This window comes from Rhinopithecus roxellana, chromosome 11 (assembly GCF_007565055.1).
Source record: "Rhinopithecus roxellana isolate Shanxi Qingling chromosome 11, ASM756505v1, whole genome shotgun sequence".
NCBI classification, from domain to species: Eukaryota; Metazoa; Chordata; class Mammalia; order Primates; family Cercopithecidae; genus Rhinopithecus; species Rhinopithecus roxellana.
Window position 1 is genome coordinate 61,796,948 of NC_044559.1, and position 13,031 is coordinate 61,809,978.

General features: G+C 36.3%; 1 protein-coding gene across 5 annotated transcripts in view; it reads right to left on the reverse strand.

The window, feature by feature from the left end:
* Positions 1-13,031, reverse strand: part of SGMS1 (sphingomyelin synthase 1) — a 316,221-nt gene that overhangs the window by 138,625 nt on the left and 164,565 nt on the right. For all 5 annotated transcript variants that reach the window (XM_010379633.2, XM_030940475.1, XM_030940476.1 and 2 more), the window contains one exon: positions 12,822-12,963. The gene's annotated coding sequence lies outside the window, so the exon portion shown is untranslated. The remainder of the gene's footprint in view (positions 1-12,821; positions 12,964-13,031) is intronic.

Sequence of the window (13,031 nt, forward strand, 5' to 3'; positions counted from 1 at the left end):
ACACCAACATGGCACATGTACACATATGTAACAAATCTGCACGTTGTACACATGTACCCTAGAACTTTAAAAAAAAAAAAATTCCCACATAACACCTATGTACTTTTAAAAATTGTCTCTGTAGCTGGGGTATTAGCCAAAACTTTCAGAACAATGTGTTTAATATTAATGATAAATGTAGGCAACCCTGTCTGCTGATTGTAATGGGAACAAACCTAATATATTACTGTTCAAAAAAAAAAAGATTTTTGCCACAGCAGTGGCTCACACCTGTAATGCTAACATTTTAGGAGCCAAGCAGGGAGGATAGCTTGAGCCCATGAGTTTAAGACCATCCTGGGCACCATAGGGAGACCTCATCTCTACCAAAAAAAAAAAAAAAAAAAATTAGCTAGGTGTGGTGGTGCACAGCTGTGGTCTGAGCTATTTGGGAAGCTGAGGCAGGAGGATCACTTGGGCCCAAGAGGTAGATGGAGGCTGTAGTGAGCCGTGATGGCTCCACTGCACTTGAGCCTGGGCAACAGAGCAAGACCTTGTCTCAAAAAAAAAAAAAAAAAATTAATGAAAAATTTATCTTCTAAGAAAATATAAGAAGAGTTTACTTTTTAACATTTTTCTTTAATATCTGGCTTAAGAGAAAAACACGAATTCCCCTATTAACGTCTGCAGTCAATCTATTGTGATACCATATACAGCCTCTGGAAGACTCTATTGTACAAGACTCTCTTGTACACTACAGAATGACTGTGGAAAAGGGAAATAAGAATGAAAAGACATATACACACTAGGAGAAAATATCTGCAAAAGACATACTGATAAAGACCTGTTATCCAAAATATTCAAAGAACTCTTAAAACTTAACAATAAGAAAACAATTAACTTGATTTAAAAATGGGCTGAAGACCTTAATGGAGAAATCACCAAAGAAGACATAAGGATAAAAATAAGCATATGAAAAGGGTTCCACATAATATGTCATCAGGGAAATGCAAATTAAGACAACAATGACATACCACTACATACCTATTGAAATTTTTTTTGGTCTTTAAATCTCACACATAAAATGAGAATAGAGGAATTTATCAAGCAAGCTCATATATGTTTTAAAAAGAGAAAGAAAAGAAAAAGCAGAAAGGGTAGTTCCTAAAATTTATCTCTTAAACTTAAGAGCTCTGGAAAACCAGGTAATAGTTTTGAGGTTCCGTTAGTTGAGCACAGAAAACTAATCAATCTACCTACCCACTTATTTATTACTTTTGCTTGAGAACAGACACGGTTAAATCTTCAGTGCTCACAATGTATAACACATTCTGCGAGCAGCTGGAAAGCTTCCTACAATGAACAATGATTTCCTTTTAGAGTAACCTGGGGTAGTGGAGAGAGTGCAGGGCTTTGATTATGACAGATCTGAGTCTGAACAAGAGGTCCAGTGCTTATGAACTATGTAGTCTTAGACAAGGCTGAACTCCAGTTTCCTGCAAAATAAAAAAAGTATCAAGGGCTCGATACTTAACCCAGAACTACTCTTTCCTAGGATGGTCTTGCCCCGATAGAGCAGCCTCACCCCTCTACTTTCTTCATGTCCTTACTTAGATGTTACCTTCTCAATGAGGCCTTCCTGGCTTCTCTACAAATAGTGTGTGCGTGTGTGTGCGTACACACACACACACACACACACACGTCCCACTTAGACTTACACTCCCCATTCACTTCTCTGCTTTATTTTTTGCCATAGCCTCTGATCCAAGAGGTTATCAGTGATAACGCTGATTACCACTTAGCATACATGTATTTTCCTTATTAATCTAGTTTGTCATCTTTCTCCCACTAGACTATTAGCTGCATAATACACGTGTTGGTTGTTCTTTTTTTCCTACTTACCAATTTTGCTCACTGCCTAAAGTGTCTAAAGGAGGGCCTAGAAAATGAAAGTGTCACTAAAAATCCACAGAATGAAGTAAGATAATGAAGGTCCTGCAAGATTCCAGGGCTTCATTCAAGATCATGTAAATAAGACCTTAGGATATAAAAGGCACTTAGTTAATATTATCTTTAGAGAAGAGACTATATGAAACCATTAATAGAATTTTTTTTCATAATGAGAATAACAGTGTCAGAGATGACACAAGACAGTTGATTAAGTAACAAAAACATTAAAGAAGAAATAATTTCTATAAATCCATGGTAGTGAAATAATATCATTCTGGGTTATTCTATATGATGAGACTAAGAAATTTATACTTTACAGGAAACAAAGTTGAAGAGAGGAGTGAGTGTGAAAGCAGATTAAGGATTACAAGTGGATGTTATTTATGTGTCCTTCGCCCCTGGTTAGCCACCCCTAACTGGGCCCAATAACTGAAACAGATGACAAAGTCAGTTTTATTTTTCTTGATTTATTCACTTTAATAACGGGAAAAGGAATAGAATGTGAGAATGCTGGGACAACAATAATGCCTTCAAATATTTTTCTTGACAACTGCTTTTCTGACTGTATGGGAGTCTATAAGTGAGTATATTAATAATTAACATTTTCCCAGCAAACATTCTAGAAGAAAAAGATTCCATAAATAACCTATTAATTACCTAATTTTTGTTTCAATTATGGTTTCTTTCCCAAAATAGTACAGGAAGAAATAAATATAGGAAGCTAATATAAAAATATCCAACATATTTTTAAATGTGATATAAAAAATTATCAAGTGATCCAAAATTTAAAAACCCAGTATAAAAAAGAGAAAAAGACTTATCCACACCAAGAAAGCTTTCTTCATTTTAATAATTTCCTAATAAACCTTTTAAAATTAGTAAACTTTCCTTATCAACTTAAATTTATTCAATTTATTAAAAATATCATTGATATAATATTCAGAAATGTACTCATTACATTAAAAATACAAACAACTGTTAAAAGAAAAAGAAAACTCTGGGAGAATTTATACGTTCTAAAATTTGAACAAAAACTAACAAATAGTGGATGATTTGGATTAAGTAATTTTAAAGTCTGAAAATATTTATAACATGAGATGCAAACTATTTTCCTCCTCAGAAACTATTTCCAATATAAAATAAACATTCTAATTATAAAAAAATGATTTTTAATGGCTAAATGTGGAGATGTGTCAAGCTTACACATTTTACAAAATTAAAACTTCCAAACACAACTACTTAACAATCATAATAAATATAGCTTTCTAAGTCCTCCAAATATTAATTTAAAAATTTCTAATCATAATGTAGTCTTATGTTGGCATGCGGCTGATAAGGGATGCTATGAATCCAGTTGGCATGTTTACCGTGTTACATTGCTGGTTCCTCTCATGGCAGAGATTTAAAACACACTACTAACTTTCAAAAACCTCAAAACACATAACTGTACCAGGCAACTATTATCGCTACTCTGATCATTAAAACTTGAGAATTCTACCAATTTAAATCAACAGTTATTCCATTTAATATTTCCTTAATACCATAATACATGCTAAAAATTATTCATCAGATTAAGTCACACAAAATACATTGCCGGTTCCAGTAAATTATGCTCTAATGTGGCAATGCAGACGGAGGGCTTGGTCAGAGAGGACTACTTTCATTATATCAGTAACACAAGAAGCAGAACCCCCTCTGCAGAATTAATATAACATGGGATTCTGAAGAAAAAAAAGTTCAAAACAACATGTGATTCATTCAGGTTGTGAGTGGCACACATACATGTTACATATTTCTATCAGATGGCAATGCTTCTCATTAGATATACCCCTATTTAGTGCTGAAGAATTACAGAATCAGCTGAATTTTCAAATTCTGCAGATCTGCACACTGCACATTTAAGCCATAACATTAAAAATATCTTCTTGAGACTGGTTTCTTTTTTTGAAATCACTAACATATTCTACTAATTGCAACTATTTTCCCTTACGAATAATATTGCACTCATTCAGAATCAAATGAAATAACATTGAGTGAAAGGACTAAGGTACTACAGAGTCTCTTTCAGGGTATCATTAAATGGACCCATGGCAGATATCATGTAACAAATAATATTTCCTTATTATTTGTTATTTATCAGTTATAGCTCATTACTTAAGAATCAAATCCTACTTAGAAGGGTAAAATATATATAGTATATATAGTAAAATATTAGAAAATTAATCTATAAATATATATAGTAAAATGCTAGACAATAAATCAATGGACAAAAATAAATCTCATTTCGATAAAATAATATCTGTAAGACATCAACATCTCAGCCAACTTAGAGAGCATATTACAAGGGGTTATTCTCCACCTCACTCCTAACCTAATCTGACTGTGTAGAGCAGATATTTAAATTAAAAGAGGAGGCTGAGCTGTACTTAACTTTTTAATAATTTTTTGAGTTCTGTTGTAAATGTGTTTCCACCTCATCCATTAGAAGCACATACTAAAAACAAAACAACAAAAGAGGTCTATTTTTGCAGAATGATACACTAGATACTTTAAACTGGTCTCTCTTAATGAAAATAATTGAAAGATAATAAAGTATAAAATCTCTGTAAATGCACCAATGAGGTGACAATAAAGTATGAAATTCAGAGAAGCCAAAACAAAGTAAGAGTGAGAATGCTGGGAGGTAGAAAAGCACTAAGGCCACAACCCTAGGCATACTGAACTTCCATTATAATGATTGCATAGAACAAGAGAAAGAAAAGATAAAACCAGGACCACTCAAGCTGGTGAGTTTAACAGACCCCTGCGTAAAACTGGAACTTCACAAAACTATACCCTCAATATATAGGAAAATTAGAAATAAACTTGCTACAACAAAAGAGGAACTGCGTTTTTAACCATAGCATCTTCACAGGATGGAAAATCTCCCTTGAGAATTCACAGCCAACGAGTATTTATGTTGTTTTGTGGTCTAAATTTATGCTATATGCTTCAAAAAACCTCAGGCAGAGAATATAATGTAAAGAGTGTCCAGATTGATAGTAGCTATAGGCACCTGGCAGAAGCAAATACAAACACTCTCTGGAAAAATCTACCTTCAATCTAGGCCTTGAACAACTCACATAGATAAAACTTCCAAGGAATATGAGTTCATAGTCAATAAATCATTGAAATACAAGGAAATAAGAGACCAGGAGTGAGAGCCAACAGAAACAGGCAAATGAATCAGATTTGGAAACATTTCAAATACTAGAATTATCAGCATAAAATAAGTATATTTAATATATTTCAATAAATAAGAGAAATGTAAAAGGGAGTAAAATTTTATCTGAAAAAACTATCATGTTTACTTGAAAAGAGACCAAAAATGGCATTTAAAAACTGAAAGATAAAAAACTCATGTTAATTCATTCAACATATAGTTATTAAGCACCTATGTACTAAGCATTACACCTTGGTCTAGGCTCTGGGGATAAAACAGTAGGATAAAAATAAAACAAAATAAAATTTAAAAATATAAAAATCCCCATCATCAAGGACAGCTTAAACAGCAGATTAGAAATAGCTGAAGAAGGCTGGGCGCAGTGGCTCACGCCTGTAATCCCAGCACTTTGGGAGGCCGAGACAGGCGGATCATGGGGTCAGGAGATCGAGACCATCCTGGCTAACACGGTGAAACCCCGTCTCTAACTAAAAAATACAAAAACAAAAACTAGCCGGGTGAGGTGGCGGGCGCCTGTAGTCCCAGCTACTTGGGAGGCTGAGGCAGGAGAATGATGTAAACCCAGGAGGCGGAGCTTGCAGTGAGCTGAGATCAAGCCACTGCACTCCAGCCCGGGCGACAGAGCGAGACTCCGTCTCACAAAAAAAAAATAAAATTAAATTAAATAAGAAATAGCTGAAGAAAGAACTAGTGAACCAAATGACAAATCCAAAGAGACTGTTACAGAATTGTAACATAAAGATGATGATATCAAAAATATGAAAGAAGGATGTGGAAGATGAGTGAGACAGTCCAACATGTCTTCTTCAATTTCCAGAAAGAAATACTAAAGAAAATGCGGAAGAGGCATTATTCTAAGAAATAATGATAAAATATTCCTAATAGCAATCTTTAGGCCCAAAAAACCCAAAGATTCTCAGGGAGGAAGGGAGAGACAGATGGGGAGGGAGGGAGGGAGGGAGGGAGGGAAGGAAGGAAGGAAGGAAGGAAGGAAGGAAGGAAGGAAGGAAGGAAGGAAGGAAGGAAGGAAGGAAGGAAGGAAGGAAGGAAGGAGAAGGAAAAAAGAGAGGGAGGGGAAAAAGGGAGGGAGGGAAAAAGGGAGGGAGGGAGAAAGGAAGTTAGAAGGGGAGAAAAGGAGGGAAGGAAAAGTTGGGGGAGAAAGAGTTTCCCCACTTAGATATAAGCAAATCACAGACTCCTAAAAACAAAGCAAAATCTTTAAAGCAGCCAGAAAGAAAGAAGAGATGATCTATTCAAACTAGACTCTGAACATCAAACAGGATTTACATAGGCAAAGAAAAAAAAATGAAAAGAAAGAAAGAAAGAAAGAAAGAAAGAAAGAAAGAAAGAAAGAAAGAAAGAAAGAAAGAAAGAAAGAAAGAAAGAAAGAAAGAAAGAAAGAAGTGAGTTTTCCAGATAGCAGCTTGAGCAAAAGCACAACAGGAAGGGGAACAGAAAGTCTGGATAGAGCCTAAAGTTTGCACTGAGTAAAAGCAGGGCTACGGTTGGAAATACACAATGGGACAGATCATGGAGGACCTCACATACCAAGCTAAAGAGTCTGGCCTTTATCACTCTGAAGTGAGTGGAGAGTAAAGTAAAGGCTTTTAAGAAGGGAATAGAACTATAAATGTGGCATCAGAAGAACTAACCAATCAGCTAGACCAGATGCAGAGATACCAAGGGAAAGGCTATTAAAATAGACTACCCTGTGGTAAGAAGGACCTCACTAGAGTGGTGATAGAGTAGTGAAAAGGGACAAAAAGAAACAGAGAAAAAGGACATTATATATATAAAGGGGAAAAAAGGGGGTAAAAAATCAGTGAGGCTTAGAGATCCACTCAACATGGGTCACAATGAGTCTAAGGTGCTTAAGGTAATCAGTCCAACTTCTCTCTCTTCAACCTTCATGAGCAGTATATTACAGCTTTCCCCTGAATGGACTGAAAACTTCTTTTTATATGCTATAGTCCAGCAATTTATTATTGTTTTAAAATTCTACTTTAACAAACTACTTAAGAAATGGAGTTATCTCAGTTATTACCACTGAAATGTGGCACTTGATAAAGCTTAATTTCTATAGAAAACACAATTTTGATGGAGGAAATCTTACCTTTTCTCTGAATTATTTAATGAGAGTTGGTGAATATAAAAATTCACCAACTTATACGCAGTACAAGAAGTAAATAGCCCACAAGAACATAAGTCATACATTTTAGACCTGAACTAAAATAGTCTTTCCTACCCAAAAACACTGTGTTGCCCTATTTTCTTCCTAGCATCATATTTGAAAGGCTGTTTACCTCCCTCTTTATTACTTTTCTCCCTGAAGACCCTGCCCAACCCCTTTTGGACTGTAAGTTCCATGAGAGAAATGATCTTGTTTGTTTGCCTTGCTCACTCTTGTGGTCTAGTACCTAGGAAAGTGCCAGGCATAAGGTAGAGACATTCACTGCATAAATGACTAACAGAATAAATGGCTATAGCCAGGGCTGCAGCACTGCACAATTCCAGGGGTGTCATTCATTCACATCTTGTTGAATGTCACCCCAACAGTTGTAGCCATATACACAATTCATATACAAACAGCTCAGGCCCTATTTGACACCAGTGTGTCCTGTTATGTTTGCAAGTTGGTCATAATTTACCCCTTTCCTGATGGAGAAAGCAAGAATTTTCTCTCCAGTTTTCACCTCAAGACTAAGCTCATTCTCTGAAGGACTAAATATATATTAACATTAAGATCTTCATACATTGATACTCCTGCACCAACTGTCGAGTAAATAAAGCTAAGATTTTTAACTGTGGTTAAGGATTCGGGCACCAATTGTAAATTAGCCATTGCAAACTCTTTAGTTAGTTCCTCATTCTTTGCTGGTTAAAAATATCTTTGCAGAAAATTCTCTAGTCAGAACTGAGCTGTGGAACAAAAACACTAAAATTTTTTATTTGGGAGTAGTTGGTTCTGTGATTCACCACTATAAATCTTCAATTTAAGAGAGCCCACCGAAAATGTTTTAAATGAGTCTAGAAATAGATAATGAAGATTTCACAGACTGTCTGGCTGAATTTCATACACCACATCACTCTGATGGAAAGAGCATCTTCCTACTGGGTAATACACATCAACGAGAATACAGAAACCAGTCTCCTGTGGGCCTTTAACAGGTTATACCTTCCACTACTCACTGCTCTGATCACTAAAAGGTTACTTTCTACCACCAATACTTGTAAGGCTATCACTCTTTCATCTCTCCTAACCCTAATATTTCTGAGGTGTCTCTATGGAAACCACTATCGTAAAAGCAGGCTAATCTATGGGAAGTCCAACCAGAGGACCTATGGTAAATATCAAACCCCAGAAGGACTGTGTCACTGCAGGAGAATTACAAGCATAATGGAAACTTGGAAGTAATGCTGTCCGGACGTCCATTTTCTATCTCTTTTTCATCCACCTGTAGGATCTACAATGCCCCAGTGATTTTCACAGTCTTTACTCCCTTAAGCAGCAGTCCTTTCTTTCAGCAAAAATTTATGGAAGTTCAATACATAAAACATAAAAGGCAGGGCTGCTGGTTGATGAAACAATAAGGGGGTCCTCCTTATTGTCAATAAGGACAATTATTGACAATAAGGAGCCTTTGTCCTCCTCCCTCACCCCTTACCTACCCACATGACACTATAGAATTCCAAGGGAAATAAGGAACCATGTCTGAAAAGTAATGGTTTGGTGAGGATGATAGTGATTTAATTAATACAGTCTTTAAGAGAACAATAAGTAATAAGAAGTCATAGTCATAGCTTCATAGGAGCCTTTTCTGAGTAGAGTGTTTCTGTTACATGTTTACCCATTTCAGTTGTAATCAGCTTCTCAGTTTGATAACTTCAATACCTAGGAGCACAGAACTCTTTGGTTTCAGGAAAAGTCACATTAATACTACATTATGCATGTCTCTCTAACCTCATTCATGACACCTGGGGTTTCTTCAGGTAAGTGTAGCTGCTGACCCAGGGTTTGGCCCACGTGAAATATTTAGGAGAAGAAAAAAGGTTTAGTGAAGTAGTAAAGTCAACTACGAGAGCCAAATCACCTGCAGATCAGGATTTGAGAATTTTCATCTAAGTATGAACACACTGAAGTTACTTGTCACAGATGAGCCACCTCAAAGAAAGAAAAATAGATATTCAAAGTTTCCCAGTCAAAAGAGAATTTTCCCATGCTACAGTCATGCACAGCATTTGTACTGGGAAACTTCAAGTCAGGTTCATTGCATGATGTGACAGGGGAAGTGATCGAAACTAGATTTTCTCATCATATCTGAAAGTATCATTAGGATATCATTATGAAAACTAGTGGCAATTATGTTCTTGTTTTTTAGAGAGGTTTTAAACTAAATTGAATGAGGATTAGGTTTACTAATAGAATGGATTCACTGACGCTATTACCCAAAGGGAATACTTATAGCCACTAAAAGTATGTTGGAAAAGAACATTTAAGCACATAGGAAAAATGTTGCAATTATACTAAGTAAAAATGGATATAGAACACTAAGATTTTAAGTTTGCATTTTTAAAAAGACATACATATTCATAGGAATAAAAACTGGAAGCATCTTTACCAAAATATTATCAATGGCTGTATCTGAGTGCTAATCTTTATTTTGTTGTTTAAACTTTTCAATATTTACCAAATTTTCTTTTTTTCCTTTTTGTTCATACTTAAACAAATGTTTTTTATATTTTTCTTCTCTTCTACTTTTATCTTAGGTTCAGGAGATACATGTGCAGGTTTGTTACATGGGTAGGTTGTGTGTTGCTGAGGTTTGGTGTACGAAGGATCCCATCACCAAGGTGGTAAGCACAGTGCCCAACAGTTAGTCTTCCAATCCATGCCTCCCTGACCCTCTCTCTCAAGCATTCCCTACTGTCTATCGTTCCCATCTTTATGTATTCAATGTTTAGCTCCCACGTATAAGTGAGAACATGTGCTTTTTGGTTTTCTGTTCCTGCATTAGTTCACTTAGAATAATGGTCTCCAGGTGCTTCCATGTTACTGCAAAGGACATGATTTCATTCTTTTTTATGGCTGTGAATATTCATCAAATTTTCTATGTAGAATCAGGAAAAGACACTTAAAAGCAGAAAGAAATTTTATTTACTGAAAAGAAATGGTGTACCTAAAATTCTGAGATTCATATATAAATGCCAGAGCTGTCCTTAACTGTGTGATTGTGTGGCAAAATTCCAGTCCCAACTTGCTTTGGAAGAAACAGCTGCTCATGCAACTGCTAAGGTGAGTCGACCCTAATTGCTGCTAGCAGTGTGGTAAGCACTGGGTGGGAAATGGCATGTAGCCCAAGCAGACACATCCAGTTCTCAAGAGTGGCTCAGTCCATCATTCACCAGAATTGCCACTGTCCTGACAAAACCTCGTTGACAAACACCACCAACCCCATCTAGAAGCTTTTGCTTCTGTGAGGACGAGGCTTATTTAGCTGTTTAGGACTGCCTTTGTATGAATCCTAAACATAAGAAAATTCTTAGACATGTTTATGATCTAAATGTCACCACTGTGTATAATCAGCTAGGCAATGTAATTGTTAGAAACATTGCTGGTGAAAAACAGATCTAGGTTCAATTCTGGCCCTGCTATTTTCTAATCACATGAGCTTTGGCAAGTTTCATAATCTTATAAACCTCAGTGTATTCATCTTTCAGTGAGGTTGACCACATCTATCTCTCAGGATTTTTAGGATCATTTAAAATATTTTTCAGTATTTACATCTACTAATTTAATGAGAACATTCTAGAAGCCTAAATATATAGAAATTTCAAATTATTTAGCCCCTTATTGAAAACAATCAGATACCATATATTCTTAAACTTAAACTTAAAACCTATATCCTTCTATACAAGGCAACTTCCCAGCTGTACACATTGAAAGTGGTCACTGAGCCAAAACTAAGTACTTGAATAGATGTTCCATATTTTAAAGAATTCAGGTTCTAAAACAACTTTGTGAACTACGGGAGAATATTTCTGGCAAAATCTTATCATTCTTCTATGTCATCTTCAATAACTCTGTACTAGTAGGACCATATTAGAAATATAAAAGTCCACTCCTGTCTCCCACGCTAGACTCATAATCAACTCAGAAAACATACAATCAGTAAAGACATCAGAGCCTATGTAAGAAAGAGGGCATATTTTAATAATGTCTCATACCAATAATATATTCTCAGTGATATTATAAAAATAATAAAAGTTGAAAATTTTTAATTTTAATGGTTCAAATTAAGTGTTATAATTATAAACCAAATAAAATGTCATGAAATGGGGGGAAAGTAGCAGAAGCTGAAAAAAGAAGATTAAAATTCCACAAGAATAAGATTTTTTTTTTTTTTTTTTTAGATGGAGTTTCACTCCTGTTGCCCAGGCTGGAGTGCAGTGGCAAGATCTCAGCTCACTACAACCTCCGCCTCCCAGGTTCAAGTGATTCTCCTGCCTCAGCCTCCTGAGTAGCTGGGACTACAGGCACCCACCACCATGCCCAGCTAATTTTTGTATTTTTAGTAGAGAGGTGGTTTCACCATGTTGGCCAGGCTGGTCTCAAACTCCTGACCTCAGGTGATCAGCCCGCCTTGGCCTCCCAGAGCGCTGGGATTACAGGTGTGAGCCACCATGACCAGCTGAATAAGAATATTTTTAAAACTCTGCTTCAAAAAGGGAATACAGCAGGGCATACTATTTCTATCATACACAATTTAAGACAGACTCAGTGCTGAATCCCATTCTTGCCACTTACTCTCTGGGAATAGCAGGCCAGTTGTTTAACCACTTGGAACCTTATTTCCTCATCTGCAAAATGGGACTCGCTTAATGCTTTCATGATGGTGTGACAAAGACACGTAAAATACTCAGCACAAGGTACATTTGTAGTGTTCTTCCTTGGTAGATGGAAAAAAAAAAAAAGACTACAAAAATCCTAAAGGATCAAGGTAACATATGACAATAACATAGGCTGTGCCTTACCAAGAGAGCCAGTGCATCCAAAGCCAGACATCCACCAAAGGTCACAGGATATGAAATAATGGATATGAAATAATGGGTGTCCCTGATCTTGATGATACATTGTTGAGGAGATAAAAATTAAAGGCTAAAAACCAAGAAAATGGGGTAAACATTTAACGGGGGTCAAGAAACAAGCAGGTCAAAGTAAATGACTAAGAGGGAACCAGTCAATCTGATACAACCACATCCAATCAGAAACGGCCTTGATGATGTTCAGGGAAAAGTAAAGCCAGTCACAGCTGATTATAAGACACATTTGCTGAGCTTTGACATTGACTGCTCTACTCCCAGGAAAGAAGGCAATGAGGTCTTTAATTAGAAATTTGCTATCACTTTCATGTGATAAGAGTCTAATGTCCTTGAGGCATTGGGAAGGACACTCAAGGGTCTGAATCAGAGTTCATCAAAGAGTGACGAGTGATATCCCACCACACAGCCAAGGTTACAGAAAGATACCAGGTATTTCAGGCCTGAGAGTTCTGTCCTATGAACAGTGGGATTCAAGAGAAGAGCTCATTCCCAGAGAATGACTCCATTTGACTGAGTAGAGCAGAGTGGGCCACATCAGGTTCAATCAGCGTTCTTTGTTAATACATACCTCCAACAGCTGCTGTTTTGCATTTATCGACAGGTTCCTCTAAAAGTATTCTCAGGTATACTTGCTGAGTCAGGGTCTTGTCTTCTATTTCATGTTTCCAAACCATACACTTTTGGGCATCCCAAAGAACTCAGTGGTGTGCCTGGAACAAAGAAGCAGTTTCAGCTTAACGACTTCAAAACAGAATCACAAAATTCTAAAGCTGACAGA